The sequence below is a fragment of the Gouania willdenowi genome, unplaced genomic scaffold (assembly GCF_900634775.1).
Source record: "Gouania willdenowi unplaced genomic scaffold, fGouWil2.1 scaffold_421_arrow_ctg1, whole genome shotgun sequence".
In the NCBI taxonomy this organism is placed as follows: domain Eukaryota; kingdom Metazoa; phylum Chordata; class Actinopteri; order Blenniiformes; family Gobiesocidae; genus Gouania; species Gouania willdenowi.
This window is the reverse complement of record NW_021145182.1, coordinates 4,308-25,570: the sequence shown is the minus strand read 5'-3', so window position 1 is coordinate 25,570 and position 21,263 is coordinate 4,308. Positions and strand designations below refer to the sequence as shown.

The 21,263-nt window shown below is 46.1% G+C and overlaps 1 pseudogene; it reads right to left on the bottom strand.

Moving 5' to 3' along the window:
- Positions 1-16,658: 16,658 nt before the first annotated feature.
- Positions 16,659-18,167, bottom strand: LOC114460303 (ras GTPase-activating protein-binding protein 1 pseudogene; annotated as a pseudogene).
- Positions 18,168-21,263: the final 3,096 nt, after the last annotated feature.

Below are 21,263 nucleotides of genomic sequence, written 5' to 3'. Positions count from 1 at the left end.
GGAGCCCTGCCTCTTCCTCAGGGACCTCATCTTTTGGAGTCACTTGTACATTTTGGTGTAGATGGTCAACGATGGTGAAATAATATTAATAATAATAACAGTAATAAGTGTTTTTTCTTGTTGCTGTCCCACCCAAAGTTTAGGTTATTAAAAGAAAAAAAGTTCGGCACTTGTTCCACGGCAATTAAGCAAGGCATTTTTTGCATACAGGGACAGGCAACATCCAGCTAACAGTGTGCAACATTAATGTGATCAAAGCTACCAATACAGATGCTAACTTTGCTTAATAATCACCAAATATGAATGAAAAACATGACTTACCCTCCAACACTGACAGTACGGTGTTGTCAAAATCTTCCATGCTGACAGAGTTCTCCTGCTCGCTGAAGCCTTAACACGTAGTACCTGGTAAAGACCCACAGAGTGAGCTAGCTAGCTAAAGTTCACATTGGCTAACGTTAGCTAGCTTGTTTAGCAGCCCCTGTGGAGAACATGTGACAACATACATTTATTTATTAATATTTCATATCAACCAACTGTCCATCATTTATCTGGGGACATGTCTCATGTTGTAGGTGTTTATCACAGATGTTGATGACAGAGGCAGGGGGCTCCCACTTAAAACACTGTGGCCCAAGGCAGTGCTACCTTTACCTCAGTCACAGTGGGTGATATGGGGAAAAAAAATCATATCACCATTTATTTTTTGTAAAAACACGATCAAAATACAATTTTTTTCATTAAAATCATTTAAACTATTTTAAAGTTATTTACCAATAAAACGAACCAATTCACCTACTTAAAATCATCACCCTAAATGGAAAAAAGGAATAAAAGATCATTTAAGACAAGGTCATTTTCAAATATTTTTTTTAAATTGTATGTAAGCAATTTATCAAACTGCTTCCAAGTACAATGAACATCAAACAAAAGATCTGACATGTTCTTATAGTCACACAGTCTTTTAACTATAGTGTTGTTTGCATGGGTTTTTTCCGGGTACTCCGGCTTCCTCCCACAATCCAAAAACATGACTATAAGATTGAATGGAGTCTCTAAATTGCCCATAGTAGTGAATGAGAGTGAGTGGTTGTCTGTCTGTGTTGCCCTGTAATGGACTGGCGCCCTGTCCAGGGTGTACCCCCACCCAGCGCCCAATGATAGCCAGAGACTGGCACCGGCAGACCCCCGCGACCCTGTAAAACAGGAATAAGTGGGTCTGAAAATGAATGAACTATAGTGTAGCATTAGCATTAGCATCACTTGCTACATACCAAGGCATCATATCAGTCTAGTGATTTCTATTTGTTATTGAGGTAACACACTCATATTAATAAAATCCTACTTTAAGCAGTGTTTGAACACCTCATTTTACACAGTTTAGAGTAGACAATCATATCCTTTACAAGATAAAGTGTTACTGCTTTGGTTATGTAAGGTAGTGACCAAACTTCGTCACAAGGTGTCGCTGTGTGTCCCTTTTAAGAGTTAGGCTGTTCAAGTAGATTGTCCCTAACGGTGCGCCATAGTTTGGGTTGAGCTGGGCGCGGCGGCCATTTTGTTTTATTGTTTGCCGTCATTTCCAAAGGTGAGCATGGGATATTGTTCTCTGTGTTAAGTATAAATGTTTTAAGTTAAAACAGCCACACGGGCAGTATTTTTAAGTTATGTGTTAATGTAAGATACTTATTTACTTATTTGTGTGTGTTTTGGATAGTTGTACTTGTTTTAGGTGGTAAGAATAAACCACTTTTTCAGTTAGTTTTTAGCCTGTGTTCAGAATAGCTTTTAATTTTACCCGAGGTTTTTTTATTTAAATTAATTCAGTGTATTACTAATTGTCACCATAAGTTTGTTTTTTTTAAAAGAAAATGTGCAGCACTTTATTTTTATTAATAGATTTTATATTTTATTTATTTTTGTATGTAATTTATGTTAAGCACAATAATTTTCGTTCACTCATTTTTTGTTTCATGGATTTGTTTGCCGTCATTTCCAAAGGTTAAAGAAAGTGGATGTGGAGCCGTTCTGTGGGCAGTTTAAAGCAAAATAAAAGCTCCTGGTCCTAGCCGCAAACTCCTGTCTCCGGTGGTTCGTCCTCCTGCATCGCACCCACCCCCAAATAACACCAAAAACACAACGCAGAGACTCAGGGTATTTAGGGAGGGCTGCCTTCACCGGTGGGGTTACATCTTTGGTGCCGTGACCCAGATTTGTGGTATTTGAAGACCTGAAGGAGCAAAAGTTTTGCTAACTAAGTGGTTGGTGCCGCTAAAGTTTTTTCTACTGTTTGCATATTCTTTGAAGGTTGATACAGGTCCTTTGTTTCTGAGTTTAGATTGATTATTTGGAAGGTAAATAGTATCGTGTTTAACATTCCTATAAGGATTATATTTAATGTTTATTGTGAATATTGTGTCTTTGTTTAATTGAGTACATATTGATGTTTTGACACATTTTATATTTTGGGTTTTGGTTTTTTTTTTGTATATGATAGTAGGGATTAGCATAAACCAAGAAACACACACTTATTTTCAAAAAAAAAAAAAAAAAACGTTATTTAAGAGAAATTTACCATGTTTCATGACTCTCAATATTCACAGTTAGAGCAGAGGGGCCCAATTGCAGCAGCATCAGGCCCTCAGCCCACTCCTGAACCTGATATGGAACTGCAGCCATCAGTGAGGCCAAAGGTATCCAACCATCCTACCAGGCTCGCAGGCCCCATCAGCAGTTCCACACTCCCACTCGTCAAGTCCTCGGGCACCCAAGCAACATGGGACAAGGCTTGCAACGCACTCCATCACCCCCAGTGCTGATGCCCTACACTGATCTAAACACCGGCCCAGCCTTAGTGCCAAGCGATCAGGTTAGTGTGTACGGACCTCCAGCTACCCTACAACCCCAAAGCCTCCCATATCCCACATATCCAGACAAACAAACTCTACAGCAGCAGCCCATGAGCAGCCCAGTCACAACTTCTTATGCGCCACAATTGGCCACTCCAAATCCTCAGGTCTTTGCCAACCATGCATATTCCACGCCCATGATCCAAGCTCCCATGCCAAATTTCTTAACTCACCAAACCATGAACATTTTGAATAACCCCCCTGCACCAGAGCAGACCTCTCAGCTGCACACAACACAGGCTACTACCCACTACTCCCAGACCCCCTTGCACCTACCCGCCACCAGTACTGGGGGACAGCACGCAACTTTCCCCACCCCTCTGAATGTAAACTACACAGCTTCTCCCAACAATCCTGCTCCAGTGTATCGACCAACGGCCATTGCAGACCCTCAAGTCCAAATAAATCCCAACTTCTACCCTCAACACCCATCTCACACCCAGCATCCACATAAACCGAGTTCCTTAGTTGGAGCTGTATCCCCCCCCAAACCACCCACCAGCAGTCTATGGTGGCTTAGTGCAGACCCATCAGGTAAAAAACGTCCAGATTTTTACTGGTAATGCTGAGTGTAAGACTCTTGTGGAAGACTGGATTCGTGACATGCAGTACCTCCTGGAAGCAATAGAGCTTCCAAGTCACTTACGCTTTTCCACTGTTGTACGTCACCTGAGTGGTGAGGCTCGAAAGCTTGTTCTGAACTTCCCTCCCCATAGCCAAACCCCTGAAAATGCGTTTGAAGAGCTGAGGGCCGAGTACGGCGATACGCATGGTTCCTTTGATCCGCTAGCTGACTTCTACGAGCGTTGCCAACGGCCAGGAGAGTCTGCTTGCTCATATGCTATAGCACTGGAGGCTACATTGCGAGCTGTAGAAGAGAGTCAATGTGGCGGCAGGCCTTTCCCTGATCGGGACAGCAAACTCATCAGGCAGTTTTTAAGAGGTCTCACCAGTGAGGAAGTATATTTGAGAATTTCACCAATGAAACCCTGACGACTGAGCTTTAGGGAGCTGCAAGAAGAGCTCAGAAACCTGTCAAAAGAAAGCAAAAAGTTTCAGTCACAAAACCGATTAAAAAAAACCTATAACCAGGTTCATGTTGCATCGGAGGGCAGTTCAAACGTGAGGGTGGAAAAGGCAAAACATACAACAGAGTGGGCAGAGCTGACAGAGCTCGTTAAGAAATTAGCTCTCAACCAAGAGGAGCAGATGGCCAAGTTGACACACCTTGAATCGAGAATAGCTGCCCCTGCTTCTGTCCCCCTTCTGAGAGCTAGGCCGTCTTCTGGACCCACAGCCCAGACTTCAATTGTCACATGCTACCGATGTGGGGAGCAAGGACACGTAGCACGGGTTTGCAGAGCAGTGCTTCCCGATCCCAACCAAACATGGCCTCGCCAGCCCCCAAACATGAGCCGTGCAGATGAGAATGCACCCCACGCAGCTCAGCCTTTAAACGGCTAGAGCCCATGGTGATCGGGGCAACCATGGGTGAGCCACAAGCCCCCCCAGGGAAAGACGACAGAGCAAATGATGGAAGAGAAGGCACACCACTGGTGGGGCCCAGAAATGAAGGTGAAGTGGAAGTAAATGGCATGAAGTGCAAGGCGCTCATTGACTCTGGTTCCCAGGTGACCACTATCACCCACACATACTGGCGCAACCACCCCACCCTGCATGGACAAATGTTACAGCCATCAGAAATATCTATAACAGGTGCAGCAGGTCAGAGTGTTACCTACTATGGTGTCCTACCCATTTCCCTGAAAGTGCTGGGGAAAGAGTTCATGAGTGTGCCAGCTGTGGTTGTCCCTGATTCAGAGTATCGCTCCACTGTTCCTCTGCTCGTGGGAACTAATGTCCTCCGTGCCTCCAGACACCATCTCCAAGCAATTTACGGCCAGCAGTTCCTCCACCGCGTAAGGGAGAGCCATCCAGAGTGGTACACTGCCCTTCGAGAGTTTGATAACACTGAGCATAATGGAACTGATGACCTGGTGGGCCCCGTTGTGTACACTGGCCGTAAAATTCGTATTCCTGTGGGAAAGGAGATGGGTTTATTGTGTAGGATTAAAGCAGGCCCACAAAGAAAGGCTAACACAGCACTACTTGAAGGTCACTCCTCCCTGCGGCTCCCCCAAGACCTCCTTGTTGCCCAGGTGCTCGCGGATGTCAAGAACGGCACTGCCCCTGTCAGAGTGATGAACCTGTCACAACGTGCAATTACAATCAGACCGCACACACACTTGGCCAATGCCTTTCTGGTAGACAAGGTGGTGGACTTTGCAAACAAAGAACACGGTGAATGTCATGATGAGGAGAGTAAAGAAGCGTGTCTGAGCCTGGACCAAGTGGTTAAAGGTTGTGAGGTGGACTTGAATGAGGCAGCAGTAGAGGATGAGCATCAGCGCTCCCTCCTTAAAGAACTGTTCGAGAGGAATGTAGCAGTCTTCTCCCAGCATTCAATGGACTATGGCCACACAAAGACAGTACAACACGAGATCCCTCTAGTTGACTCTAAGCCTTTTCGACTCCCCTACCGCAAGATCCCCCCATCGCAGTGGCAAGATGTGAGAAAGCTGTTAGTGGATATGGAATCAGCAGGAGCCATCAGACCCAGTAAGAGCCCATATGCCTCACCTGTGGTGGTTGTAGGCAAGAAGGATGGGTCATTGAGGTTGTGCATTGACTATCGCAAGCTAAATTCCTGCAGCGTAAGGGATGCTTTTCCCCTGCCCAGAATAGAGGAAGCTCTGGAGGCTCTGGGACATGCAAAGTATTTCTCTACCCTTGATCTCACATGTGGTTATTGGCAGGTGGAGGTAACAGAGTGTGACAAGCACAAGACAGCGTTCAGTACACCCATGGGGCTGTTCGAGGCCAACCGAATGCCTTTTGGACTGCAAAACGCACCATCCAGCTTTCAGAGACTCATGACCTGTTGCTTCTGTGATCTGAACTTCACACACCTCCTGATATACCTTGATGACATCATTGTATTCTCGGAGTCCTTTGAGGAACATTTGGAGAGGCTGCAGCTGGTGTTTGACCGACTTCAGGAGCATGGCTTGAAGTTGAAACCCTCAAAGTGCCAGCTTATGAGACGAGAGGTACAGTACTTGGGTCACTTGGTATCTGCTGAGGGTATACGGACTGACCCAGAGAAGATCCGGAGAGTCAAAGACTGGGTGAGGCCAACAAATCGGAAGAAAGTGTTGCAGTTCCTGGGTTTTGCTGGGTATTACAGGCGATATGTGGAGGGATACTCTGCCTTAGCTGCCCCTTTGTACCGCCTCACTGCTGGAGACCCTAGAAAGAAGAAGAGAGGGGGTAAGAGGAGCCTGGATCCAGTCCCGCCTTTTCTGTGGACAGCTGGTTGCGAAGAGGCTTTTCAGTCCATCAAAGGAAAACTCACGTCCGCACCAGTGCTGGGCTATCCTGATTTCAACTTGCCCTTTGTCCTTCAGACAGACGCTTCAGGTGAGGGGCTAGGTGCTGTGTTGGTGCAAGTCCAAGGAGGGGTAGAGAGGGTCATAGCATTTGCCAGCAGAGGGTTGAGTCCATCCGAAACCAGGTATCCTGCACACAAACTCGAGTTCCTGGCTCTGAAATGGGCTGTGACGGATAAGTTTTACGACCACCTCTATGGGCGGAGATTCACGGTTTTAACAGACAACAACCCCATGAAATACGTGATGTCTTCAGCAAAGCTGGATGCCACGGGCCAGCGGTGGGTGTCTCGACTGGCAGCTTTTGATTTTGAGGTCCAGTATCGAAGGGGACAGAGCAACGCAAATGCTGACGCCCTTTCCCCTATGTCCAACCAGGAGGTCACCCGGGTCCTCCAAACATGTCCACAACTAGTGGGGTCCAGTGAGCAGAGGCAACTAGACAACTCCTCGGACAGGAACAAACCTGCCTTGGAGAAAGTTGAGTCCGAACCATGTGAACCAAGTGAGTGATACAGGGACGTGGGGATGCAGTCGCTGCCGGCAAAGACAAAACAGGAGATGCGTGCGGAGCAGAAAGAGGATCCTGTCATTGGACCTGTCTTACACTGTAAGAGTCTGAACCAGAAGCCTCGCCGCAGTGAGAGGGTCAGTGGGGGAGGGCAGGTGCGCCTTCTTTTAAAAGAGTGGAAGAGGTTAGTGGTCCGGGATGGCATCATGTATCGCCGCATCCAAGACACTCAAGGAAGGGTAGTTGAGCAGCTAGTACTACCAAAGAAGCTACGTGCACCAGTCCAGACTGCCCTCCACAACGACTCCGGGCACTTAGGGGTTGAAAGAACAGTGCAGATGATAAGGGAGAGATTTTACTGGACACAGATGTCCCAGGAAATCAAGGCTTGGTGTGAGCAGTGTGAGAGGTGCTGTCTCAGAAAGACTCCAACTGCAAGTGTCAGGGCGCCCCTGGTCAGTATACATAGCAATGCCCCTATGGAACTTGTGTGCGTGGACTTCTTGACTCTGGAGAAGTCAAAGGGTGGCATAGAAAATGTGCTCATCGTTACCGACCACTTCTCCCGCTATGCGCAGGCCTACCCAACAAAAGACCAAAAAGCCAGCACAGTGGCGAAGGTGCTGTGGAAAAACTTTTTCTGCCGGTTTGGCTTCCCTGCGAAATTGCATGCAGACCAAGGGCGTAACTTTGAAAGTGCTGTTGTGAAGGAGCTGCGCAAGTGTACTGGAATCGTTAAGACCCACACCACTCCCTACCACCCGCAGGGAAATGGGACCACGGAACGGTTCAACCGCACCCTCATGAACATGCTAGGAACACTAGAACCCAGCCTGAAGCCAAGGTGGCATGAACATGTGGATGCGATGACTCATGCTTACAACTGTACGCGCCACGATTCCACTGGATATGCTCCGTACTACTTGATGTTTGGTAGGCATCCCAGGCTTCCCGTTGACCTGACCTTTGGGCTCAACTTGACTAGTGAGCCTTGTGAGTACAGTGAATATGTCCAGACACTGCGTGACTGTCTATCACAAGCTTACGCCCAAGCAGATGAGACATCTCGGCAGGCCAAGGGCCAACAGAAGAAATACTACGATCAGAAGGCAAAGAGTGAAGCTTTCAGCCCAGGAGACTCGTTAAAGTGTGCCATGTGGAGGGACGGCAGAAACTGGCCGACAAGTGGGAGTCTCATCCATACATCGTGGTAAAGAAGCAGCCTAACATACCTGTATATGTGGTGCGAACAGAAGATGGCGGCACCGAGAGGGTGGTCCACCGCAATCTCCTTACACAATGCATGTTTCTTCCTGTAGAGCAGGCCTGTGATGCGACATGGGATGAAGATGAACAAGACTCGGGAGAGGACGGTGAGATGGAAGATTTAGAGAACACCGGAGAGGAAGCTGGCATAGTGGTGGGAAAAGAGGTTGAGTCAGATACAGCAGTGGACAGTTTAGAAGCAGTTTTGGAGAGTACTGTACCAGAGATAACGGGTGAACTCACCGAAACCGAGGAAGAGGATGTGGAGGCAGAAGCAATGGCAACTGGAGCTGAGGTGACTGAAACAATCAGTAGAAATAACTTCTCCACCAAGCCAAGTAATTTAAGGAGGAACCCTCAGAGAAATCGTCGTCCACCACAGAAACTGTGTTTGGAATTGCAAGTCAGTGATCTAGAGGCAGACCGTGAGAAGATAGAAAGAGGATGGGCTGTGTGGCAGAAGGCAAGACGCAAGAAGATGCGCAGCACACATGTTGCAACAGAGCAAGAGTAAACAGAGATAGGAGACACACAAACACATTGTCGTCTACATTCATTTAGTATTTTTGAGTTTAGTTGATGGTATTTTATTTCTTGTGGTCTGATGACTGGGACGCCATCAAGTAATGACGGGGTGGATGTAAGGTAGTGACCAAACTTCGTCACAAGGTGTCGCTGTGTGTCCCTTTTTTTTTTTTTTTTTTTTTTTTTTTTTACCTTGTCTGCACATGCTTTCGAAGGTTAACACTACAAGAAGTGCAATCTTTTGACAGCAATGCATATTTTATTATTGCAATGAAATAAATTTATTTATTTCATTGCATAATTGTGACCGTCACCAGCCCTCCCTAGGGAAGGGTAAGAAATACTTTATTAAAGGGAGGATGTAAAAAAGAGAGGGCAGTGTTACACCAAGGTGAGGGGTTGGAGGGGGGTGGGGAAGTTAGCAGGGAAGAGGGATACAAGATAGGATATGGAATGGGTGAGGAATAGTTTTAAGTGATGCGATGTGAAATTGTGGTTGTGTATATTGTGTTTATTGTTGTGTTGTCAAGCCAGTTTGGTGACCAGTGTGTGGTTTAGGAATAATGGTGGTGGCTGTGAACAGAGGAAGAGGTGAGTGGAAATTCCATAAAACAGGTATTTGGGAACAACGTGTCTAAGGTTGAGCCCAGTATGAGTGTTATCCCACAGCCCAAGGCCAGTACATCCATGACAAATGTATTTCCAAGTACCGCCACTGCAAAACCCAAGAGCCGCCCCCGGGCCCGAAGAAGCAGTCAGGCCAGCAGCAAGAGCAGGCAGCCTAAGGGCCCCCGGCGACCACCCCACGGCCAAGCAGTCCCCCGAACGCCCCCAAGATCCCAAGCCGAGAGGCAGCCATCGCCCCCCCATACACACCCGAGAAAGCCCCAAGGAGCCAAGGACCCAGCGCACCACGCCACCGATCCCACCCCCAACCCCCAGACCCCCCACCCCATCGACCCCCACCCCCCCCCACCCACCCCCGCGCCTAACCCCCCGAGGGGAGGGCCCAGAGAACTCCCTGCCCGAGGCCCCAGCGGAGGAGCCGAAGCCCACACCCAGCAGACGACCAGAACCCGCGCCGAACAGGCAGCCAGTGGGCACCCGCCGGCGAGCCCAGAGCCAGCAGGGGCCCGACCCCAGGCCAGAAGGACCCGGAACGGATGCAGCACCAGGAGCAGCCCGCCCAGGGAGGACGACCACACCCCAAGCCGCATAAGGCACCAGGGGGCCGCTGGGAGTCTCCCCGCCGGCCCCCAGGCACCCCAACCTAGCCCCCCACGGCGCCCCAGATCACCCTTCACTGATGCCGCCCGCGCCACGAGCTTCAGTTCTTTTTTTTTTTTTAAAGCCAGGGCCCCCTCCAAGGGCCAAGCCAGACCGCCCCGCCGGGATGTGGCCCCCTATTCCGGCCCCCGACACCCTACCTCACGGGGCACTGCCCAAGCAGGGGCCGTACCAGTAGGTACGCAAGGGCGCGGCACGCGCCACCCGCCCCGAAAGACCCCCGCCAGGACCGGCCCGGCCAGCAGGCCAAGCACCCCGGGCCCCAGGAGCACCCCCCGGGACCAGGACCCCCCAAGGGCAAGCCCCCGGGCCAAGCCCCCCGGGACGCATCCCCCACCCCCGCCCGGGACCCGGCCACGGCCCAGCAGGACCGCACAGCCCCGGACAGCCCACGGCCAGCAGCCCAGGGCCCGCCGCCCCCCGGACAGCGCCAGCCACGGAGCAGCGCCCCCCGCCGGCCCGCGAGCAACCGGCGATCCCCACCGCGGGGACGGAGGCACCCCAACGGCACACATCAAGTGCGGGACAGCAGCCCCCAGCCAAAGATGCCCCGGACCCACCCACCAGTCCGCAAACGGCAGGATAGACCCACCAGGCGGCCGACAGCAACCTCCACCACCGGAACAGCTAGCGCCGCCCCCCAGTAAACAGCATCACCCCGAGGCGCCAAGCAACCCCGCCCCAACCCCGGCGAGGACACCAGCACCCCCCCAGCACACTCACCCCCCAAACCGGCGAGGCAGGCCGCCCCGGGCCCGCACACCGCGGGGCCCGCCCCCAAGGCCACCAGGAGACAAAGCAAGCACCAAGCCACACCCAAGGGGGAGAGGCACCCCGCGCCCCACCCGGCCGACACAGCCCGGAAAGACCCCGCAAGGAGAGACCCCGGCAAAGCCCCCCCGAGACCCACCGCCACGCCCGACCGCACCATCTTGATGTGCTTTTGCTCTATGCAGTGGCCCAGCCACCAACAGAGGGGCCAGGCCCCCACCGGAGAGGCCCAAATATGTGTACCAACCCACCACCCTGTTATGGTGCCTCTCCATTCCCCAATGGAGAGGCACTTCCCGATCCCCTGTGTGAATGTGTGTGTTTGGTGAATGTATGGGGTGTAATTAAAAGAAGGGGGATGGAGGGGAGCGGTTGCTCCCCCTCCAGCCTCTGTGGATTTATGTGTATGTGGTGTAATAGGCCGGAGGGTGTAAAAGATGATACACCCTCCGGGGGGTGACATGTTGAGATGCGATTAAAATTGGAGGGATTAGTAGGGCAACTAGAGGTGGGAGGGCCGCCCCCACGCCACTACATAGTAACACAGGTGGCGGCCCCCTCCACCCCCAGCCCCACCATCCAGCCCCCAAGGGTTGGGTATTGGTGTGTGGTGCATTTTGTGAGTGAGCCAGACCAGCTGGGAGTGGGGTGAAGTGAACATGTAGGAGGCCTGTCCAGTGTGAGCCGGGCCCGTCCGCGTGGCGGGCCACGCGAGAGGGTAGATGGCGCAGACGGGCAAGTGGCACTGCGGGCCCCGGAACAGCACAGCCGGAGCCCCCCCCCCCACGGCACCCCCCAGACCGCGCCGGCCCCCGCGGAGCACGGCGACACCCCCCACCCCCGGGCACAGCCAGGCACCAACAACATCCCCCGGCGCCCCAGGGGGCGACCCCCCGCCGCCCGCCGGCCCGGAGCAACGCCACCCGCCACCAAGGGGAGCGGCCCGAGCGGGGGGGAGGCCCATGCCCGCACCAGGGCCAGCACAGGCCCCCCCGGCGCCACGATACAACACTCTCCACCGGGAGGCGGCCCCGGCCCCCCCCGACGAGAGCGGACGCCATCCACCGCCAAGCAGGGCCATCCCGCCAGCCACGGACCGGCAAGCCAGAGTACCGAAGCACCCCCAGCCCGGAACCGCCCCCCCCACACCAGCGGCGCCAATAGAGCCCCCCCCCCCCCCCACGGAGGCAATCCCCGACGACCCACGCACCGGCACGAGACACCCCCCCGACGCCAGCACACCCCAAACAACAGCGGGCCCAAGGCCACCAGCCCCGCCCCGCCCAAGGCTGCGCAGCGCCGCCACGAGCCGCGGCCGGTCCCCGGGCAGATGGCCGGAGAGCACCTCCCCGGACACATAGCCCAAGGATCCGCCCCCGGGGCACCCCCGCCCCGGAATCGCGCCCACGGCGCCCGGTGCATCCAGCCAGCAGACCAGCCAATCCCAACGCGGATCCACCGGGCCAGGAACCACGCGCCGCGCCCCCGCACACCCGCCCAATACGACCCCCGGGGAGGCCCCATAGCACCCCTCACCCCACCCCCTAGCCATAACGTCCACACCCCGGCCATTGCGGTCGTACAAAAAGCTGTGTGTCCCTTTTAAGAGTTAGGCTGTTCAAGTAGATTGTCCAACGGTGCGCCATAGGTTGAGCTGGGCGCGGCGGCCATTTTGTTTTATTGTTTGCCGTCATTTCCAAAGGTGAGCATGGGATATTGTTCTCTGTGTTAAGTATAAATGTTTTAAGTTAAAACAGCCACACGGGCAGTATTTTTAAGTTATGTGTTAATGTAAGATACTTATTTACTTATTTGTGTGTGTTTTGGATAGTTGTACTTGTTTTAGGTGGTAAGAATAAACCACTTTTTCAGTTAGTTTTTAGCATGTGTTCAAAATAGCTTTTAATTTTACCCGAGGTTTTTTTTATTTAAATTAATTCAGTGTATTACTAATTGTCACCATAAGTTTGTTGTTTTTTTTTAAAAGAAAATGTGCAGCACTTTATTTTTATTAATAGATTTTATATTTTATTTATTTTTGTATTGTAATTTATGTTAAGCACAATAATTTTCGTTCACTCATTTTTTGTTTCATGGATTTGTTTGCCGTCATTTCCAAAGGTTAAAGAAAGTGGATGTGGAGCCGTTCTGTGGGCAGTTTAAAGCAAAATAAAAGCTCCTGGTCCTAGCCGCAAACTCCTGTCTCCGGTGGTTCGTCCTCCTGCATCGCACCCACCCCCAAATAACACCAAAAAACACAACGCAGAGACTCAGGGTACTTAGGGAGGGCTGCCTTCACTGGTGGGGTTACAGTTACAGTAGGCCTGTGTGATATGGACCAATATTCATATTTCTATATTTTCCTCAAAATGGCAATATGTGATATAAACCATTTATTTTTCATCATAGTTTAGCTTTTTAGACAAGTCAATTAACACTATAACACACACACACACACAATTATTTAAATATTTGTAATTTAAGATGGGTTAGGATCTTTTTTTAAGGAATTACTAAAACTTTTTCTTGTTGATCATACGTTGATAGTTTTGAAATGACAATTAGAATAACTTTTGGATATCATACTTATAGATTTCATACTGTTTTCTTTCTCTTGATGATTAGAGTTGGTAGACATAAATACAATCAAAAATCTGTTTCCTTGTAATCTATATAAATATTAGTAGAGGCATAAATTAACATAACACCTGGTTACATTTCTGTTTGTTCTAATTACTGTTTTATTCTAATGATTTGATTTACTTTTCAGTTCTTTGGGTTATTTTCTGACTTTTTTATTCACTTCTTTAATAATCTCTGTCAGTTTGAATATTATGTTACAACTGTCGTGGATTCCCCAGGTAGAGATGTGAACGATGTAAAAGATGTAGTGTGGAAAAAAGGATAATAATACAAAGTTTATTAACACAAGCAGAATCAAAAGAACAGGGCTGAGACAGAAGCCCTGTGAGAGCCGCCGGGGTCAGATTTACTCTGAAGCAAGAACAGGAGAGAAGCGCTTAAATCTTTCACAAAGTTTTCAGACATCACATGATTACTTAACCACCCTTCTCTGGGACACAAAGAAAGGAAGCAACAGTTGTCCATTAAGGTGGTAAGACCCTCACATGACAATGAACAAAGGCCAGAGTTAGATAGTTTATGGCCTGAAACTACAATTTGAGGAAGAGCAGGAAACGGGGACAGGATGTCTCCCCCCTTAGTCACAAGACAATGTCACATGCAAACAGCAGGTCCACAGAGACAACTGCTAGGATAGTAAACCCCATATGCTTAAGTCACAGAAAAAGGCTTATACTGAGCTTTTAGATGAAAAGGTATATAGCATAAATGGATATCATGTTAAGCAGTTAATGCACCTCACAACTGTGTAAAAATATTGTCATTTACCTCTATTTATGTTCTAAAAATCTCACAACTAAAACCCTTATGTGTATTTATATCCTCAGATAGATAAATAAAGATTTAGACATGGATAGAAATTATAACTTGAAATATTTAAAAAAAATCATAATCAACCTTTGAAATGTATATAAATGTAGTTTTTTGTTCACAGGATACAGACATCACCAGCTGAGAACAGAAACCATTGTACCAAGTATTTGATTTAGTCTAGGACATGTGTAACAAACACAGAGTAGCCACACCAAACGCCATATTTGAACCTATATTTATCCCTTTTTTTGCCATAGTTTTGCTACATTACTCCCTTTCCTGCCACTTCTCCATCAAATTTCAATGCCTTTTCTGCACATTTTTTCAACTTTCAAGACATTTTCGGCACATATAAACCCTAGTCACCACTTATGTTGACCAATTATTGTCACGTTTATCATCTTTTCACCATATTTCATGCTTATTTTGGCCAATTTAACCTCATTCACGATTTTTTCATGCCATTATTGCCAGTTTCAAACTAATTGTTCCTAATTTTTAAATTACATTACCCCTAATTTGCGAATATCAACCATTTTTTGTGAATTTTAAAATCTCTTTTCAGCATCTTTTCCACAGTTTTTGGTCACTTTTAACCCATTTATTTCTGATTAAACAATGATTTACATCTTTAAGATGACTACAAACTACGGCGCAAATAATAACGCACAACCTGGATAAAAGTGCATATTATTAAGATAAATAAATGTGGTTATCACAGATTCATAGAACAATGGACCATCATTTTACTGACTTTATCGATGCTCCCCAAACATCTCTCCCCTTTATTTCCCCTCATAGACGGCCCTGTCTCCACATGACTGTTCTTCAATGTTCATGCCTGTGATCAACCACCTTCAGGTACAGTGGGGGTCCCCGGTCTCTGGAACCTTTATTTTTGAGGGTCATTGGCTGAAAAGTTTGAGAACTTTTCTAACATTGTAGATGTAGATCATTAGGTTGAGGTTGATCTTGCATTAAAACATCTACTGACGTCTGTAGTAAAGTTCTCTGAATACAAACCTGTGGATAATATAAAGGAGGAGATGATCATTTAAATAAATCCACTTTTAAGGCTCGATTATTGCTTTATATTGTTATACAGTTACAGTTCAATCTGTAGATCACACATCTTTGAAGGTATGATGGTGCAGTGAAGTGTGACACAGCTCTTGGAAACGATGGGTCGGGGGTTCGCGTCCCGCTACAGTTTTTGATTATGACATTTATTAGGACGTTGAGATGACTCTACCGACAATATTACATTAAAAATCAATATAATTATGTGATATGAAGCAGCATTTACTGTCTTATATCAGTGTAACAGGATATCTCTATGCAGACATCCTATGCTGCTGACACGTCTCCTCAGACACATTTTATTCATATTATTCACCGCTCGTCACGTCACTTAAGCAATAAAGTGATGAAGCAACCAAAATGTGTGACTAATTACGGGTGATTTAAGCTACTATAGTCACTAAAGACTGAACACACCTTTAGAAGAGGCTCATATTCATCAAACACCGACTTATTTCACCCATTAGGGTGAATAAATCACTCTGTTCCGTTTGGTTGTCATGGCAGTTTCAGTAATCTCTGATCCATTGATGATTGTTTTTATCTCGCGCGTGCACGTAAGTAACCCAAGGTTTACATACTCAGGGTTGATTAACCCACTTCATACCAGTGTGTAATAGAATCAGATAAACAGAGTTTCCCATCGTTGGTATGTTGACCCAGAGTTTATGGATAGACTCAGAGTTTGTTAAACCTCCTTTATGGAACACCCCTCTGCTGAACAGCACACAGAGCTGTGTTTAACACTGACATGTGTCCCCTACTATTATTATATTATTATTATTATTAAAGTGTCAAGTCCTTTAACTTTGTCACCTTTGGTGGTGCAGAGATTTTGTTTTGACAGGTATTGGTTGATAAAGGATATGAAAATAGTTGTTGGTGTTTCTGAATATTTGCTCTTAATCCAGAAAATAAACAGGGAATTGTGAATACAAAAAAAAACACTATTAAAATGTCCGGTATAAAACTGAATACAGAAAACCCATTCACAAGAGCCCAGGAGTAGTCGAAAAACTGTTTGCTTCTCCCTGATTAACCACACCCGTGCAATCACCATGGCAACATAAATAACCTGCATGGACCCGCCCATCTACGGGTTAGGTAGATGCTAAACATATTATACTGAGGTAGCTCAGAAAATAAATCATTGCTCCTACCAATTATATTGTTTGGATCTTTAATTCAAACCTCTGAAAAGGGTTGCCAGGCAATGTTAAGATTTGTTAGTTTTTATTCAAACTTTCATTGACCACAGACCACAGTTCAAGTAGTTTTCAACCAATATTTTAATCTTTAGATCGATTAGAGTTCAGAGTGATTGCCAAAACGTCCAGATACACAGTGGGTGGGGCTTAAGGAGGGGCGTAGTCTCACTGCCAGGGGGCAGAAGATAAACGCTCACTAGGCCACCACCCCACACCCAGAGCCAAGGCTGGGTTTGTTGGTTCCACCCCCTTGGGATGAGGGGCCTCTGACTCCGCCCCCCTCTGGGTTCTTCCAGGGCGAGGGACTAGCATCTCCGCGCTCAGCTTCACGTGGCGAATGCGTCTTTATCTTCTGGACATTCAGACGCATGTTGTCAAACAACTCAATAGGTCTGCTGCTGAGGATCTTCTGGACCGGCTCAGAATCGTTTAAACACCACGAAACAAAGTTTGGATGTTTTTCTCTGCTGATGATCTTGAAATCCAACACTGAGCCGAACTGTTCAAGAACTCCATCAGTTCGGGCTTTTCCACGTCGTGAGGAATATTTCCTACGAAACAGCTGATGAGCGTCAGGATAACGAACCATCCTTCGACCCTCAGACTCTCTGCCCTCAACTTCACGCGCGCCGAACGCGTCTTTTTTCTCTGGACTTCAGACGCACGTTGTCAAACAACTCAATTGGTCTGCTGCTGAGGATCTCTGGACCGGCTCAGAATCGTAAAACACCACGAAACCAAAGTTTGGATGTTTTCCTCTGCTAATGATCTTGAAATCCAGGACTGAGCCGAACTGTTCAAAGAACTCCATCAGTTCGGTCTTTTCCACGTCGTGAGGAATATTTCCTACGAACAGCTGATGAGCGTCAGGATAACGAACAATCCTTCGACCCTTAGGTCTCTGAGGTCCCTGTGTGGAGCTCTGAGACTCACACTTTACCTGCACTCTGGGCTGTGTTGTGGGCGGGACTTTAACCTTGTGGGGGGGGATTCTTGACACTGGGACGGCTCCACGGGGTGGGAGGTACTTACTGGTAACGTACGCCCAGGAGAACGACCTGTTATTCTCAGGGGCGGGCTCCGGGAGGTCTGAGGAGCTTTTTTCTGTTATGTCCTCCAGCTCCTCCACGTCCTCCTCAGACTCTTCAGGAGGTTCAGAGTCCGAGTCCTGAAAGACCTCATCCTGGTACATGAAGACATCGTTGTGGATATAGAATTTGTTTGAGGTGGTTCCCTCCGGAGCCAGGACGAAGGTCTGCGCAAACCTCCTCATGGGCTGCATGTTGTTAGACAGCTCCCCCATCACCTGCACCACCACGCCCTCGTTCAGCATGGAGTGGGCGTCCATGTGACAAATCTCAGTGTGACAGTCCCTGAAACTCAGCTCCATCACCCGCTTCTGGATCTCCAAATTTCCATAAACAGCCCCTGCTGGTTTGCCTTTGGAGTCCAAACCTCCGTGAACGTACGACGAGTCCTTCCCATAGAACGTGTGCAGGTTCTCGGGCTCCTTGTTCAGTACGGTGTAATACTGTCGGACAAACAACTCGCCGCCGACCACCTGGGCACTTAGCTTCTCCATCACAATTTCTTTGATCAGCTGAAGTCAACGGGCTGTGCGCTCTTGACGATGGTCCAAAGTATACGGTCCAAACAATTAGCACAGTGCCAGTAGTTCCACAGTAAGGCTTTGATGTTTACCCATGGAACTTTTAAAACTTAGTAACCTTTTCACTGCTTTTGAGGCTTTGATGTCTACCCGTAGGACTTTTAGAACATGGCACTATTATCTTTTCAGTTACCCTGACTACCTGTCAACACAGGTCTTCTAACTTATTCTGAGTCACCATGACTACCTGTCAACATCAGTTCTTTCCATTTTAACTCAGATTAATAATTCATATTGTGAAATATTAATTGTCTAGACCTATTAGTTTTATGAAGTGACCTTGAACTGAACAATTATTATTATTTATTAATAGTATTATTACTACAGTGCTATCATGTTACATGATCAATCACCTTATCAATCCATCACTATACAAGCAGCTCCAGGTCAATGGGCTCCTTTGGGTGCTTTACTACTGTAGATTTAATGCTGCAAAACCATCAGATTGAAGGGCTTCTTAAATATGAATTATAGTTCCATTGGTGTTCACAGGTGTATGATTGATACATGCTGTCTTGGTGCATTGGTTAATATGTATCATGCAGTACTGAGGGGGTGTGCAATAGTGCATGATAGATCTACTTTTCTATGGCCTTCCTTTGTAAATGACAACCTGTCATTATCACAGCCCCCAATGACCCTACTTACCTATTCTACACATATACTGGGATTCAATGCTATTGGTTTTTTTTACAGGTCATGATTTAAAACACACAACTGCTTTAGACCATAATCAGTATATAATAAGAAAAAGTAGATATAGTGTAAATGACCTTTTTCTTTAACAATAGGGCTGTGCGATTTGGACCAAAACTCATATCTTGATGTTTTTTCCTCAAAAGGACATTATACGATATATATTTCAATATTCTAAAGTCAAAGTCTGACCAGAAAGACAATTCTGGGTTAAATTTGCTGATGAAAAATTCCACACAGGCACATTTATTAACAAACAGCTGCACAATATGTGCTACTTTGGGCTTTTTCCTCCTCTAAGGGACAGCACGTGTGAGTGAGTTCTGTAGTGTGGCTTGTTTGGAGGAAGGTCTTTGTTAGGACACATTCAGTGATCAACAACAACTCCTAAAACGAGTATTTTAATACAAAATAACCTATAAGAACATATATCTATCTCAGCAATATGGATACATTGTAAAGAAGAACACTTTTTAATTTTACGCTATGAATAATATTAAATACTTGTTTGATGTGATTTTTACTGTGATTGAATAAATAAGAAGTTAAAAAAATATGGATATATATGGATATAGGCAATATTGTTTTTTTCTATATCGCCAAAAAAGAAACTCAATATATGTTGAATCACGATATATTGTCCAGCTCTATGTAACAATCACATTTATTGTCATTAACAATAAAATAAGGAGGCACTTTTACTTTACAGCCATGGGTTTGACACCCCTCTATGTAGAGTTTGCATGTTCTCCTCATGCCTGTGCAGTATTTCTCTATTGGTACTGTAGCTTCTTCACATACAGTAGCTCAAAAACATGTACTGTATGAAATCCACAACACCTGTTTTTACTACATTTGACACTTTTTAAAATATTTATGGCAGGCCGCTTTTAGACCCCAGACCATACATTTGACACTCGTGGTTTAAAGTGTAATACCATAATGCTATTTTGAATGTTGCCGTTGCACTTTAATATTTCAATAAAAGCATTTTTATAATAGTTAAAGAAAAATGTTGTTATAATAATTGTAAAGCACTTATAATATTTGAAAAGTGCTGTTATGATGTTTGAAAAGTGTTGTGATGTTTTAAGAAAAGCACTGTTTTATAATTGAAGAAAAGTACTGTTTGTAATATTTGAATAGCCTTCATTTTCCATTATGTACATATATGTACAGTAAGTTACACTGTTTGTTCAAAACATTTTAAAACCAGGACCTGTTCAGATGTGAACTTTAGTAAATAATTGTTTATTCTTCTGTTTTCCAGTTGTGTGATTTGTGATAAATCTATATTATCTGGTCATATTTAGCAAATGAAATAAGCATCATTTACATAATTATGAGTAATACAACTTGATACAATTGATTACATTTTAAGTGTCAAAAAGATTCAAATCTACATATATTTTTCATAACAGTAAATATTACAAATATATAAAATGTACTTCATATTTTCATGTTGGTGATATTTCTGTTTATGGAAAAACTTAATTAATTTTACTTCATTTGTTTGAGTAAATACATCAAAATTATATATAACAAACAACATTGACTTAATATCTTCATTAATTTCAAGTTAAGTACATTTTACTTGATAGTGGCATTAAGTTTAACTTAATATTACTGAAATAAAGTGTATTTTTCAGTGTGGGAGAATAGAGCCCACGTCATGTGTGGTGTGGGGGCATACCTGTCAAGTTTTGAATTTGAAAATAAGGGAAATTTTCTGGTGTCCGCTATGAACCGACCCACCGGCCCAACCAAGCTCCAGTATCCCTTATATTTTAAGACAGATGACAAGAAATCTAAAGTACCCACTTGTCAAGCACTTAGTAAACACAATTAGATGACTATAAAAATGTGGTCGACCTACCTTTGTTGACATTGAAAAGCTGTGAATATTCCTACGTTATAATACAGCCTAAATGAAAACAAGAGTATATAAAGCAGATTTTATTTATTTAACATACAAGTCAACACATTGTGTATTAACAGTTAATTGCATAACGTGGATGGCTGTTCATCATAGGAATGGGATCCACACAAGGTTCCTGCTGCTTAACAGAAGGTTTTCCTTGCCGCCATGATGAATTCATGTTGGGTGTGGGATACATATGTATGTGTATATACGTATATGCATATGTGTGTATCCATAAAATGAAGAGTCCGTCCTTAAGACTGCTCTACTGTAAAGTGCCTTGAGATACCATTGGTTATGATTTGGCGCTATACAAATAAAGATTGATTGATTGATTGATTAATTTCACTTTGCTAGTCTTTAAACTAGACATTTACATTTTATTTACATTACATATTTTTGTTATACTTTGTCATGCTTACTCATGTAGTTCGCTGTCATTCACTAATAATGTGTTATACCGATTTGTTGCTGACTTTGCATCTTTCAACACTTTTTTGGAAGGAGTGTATTTG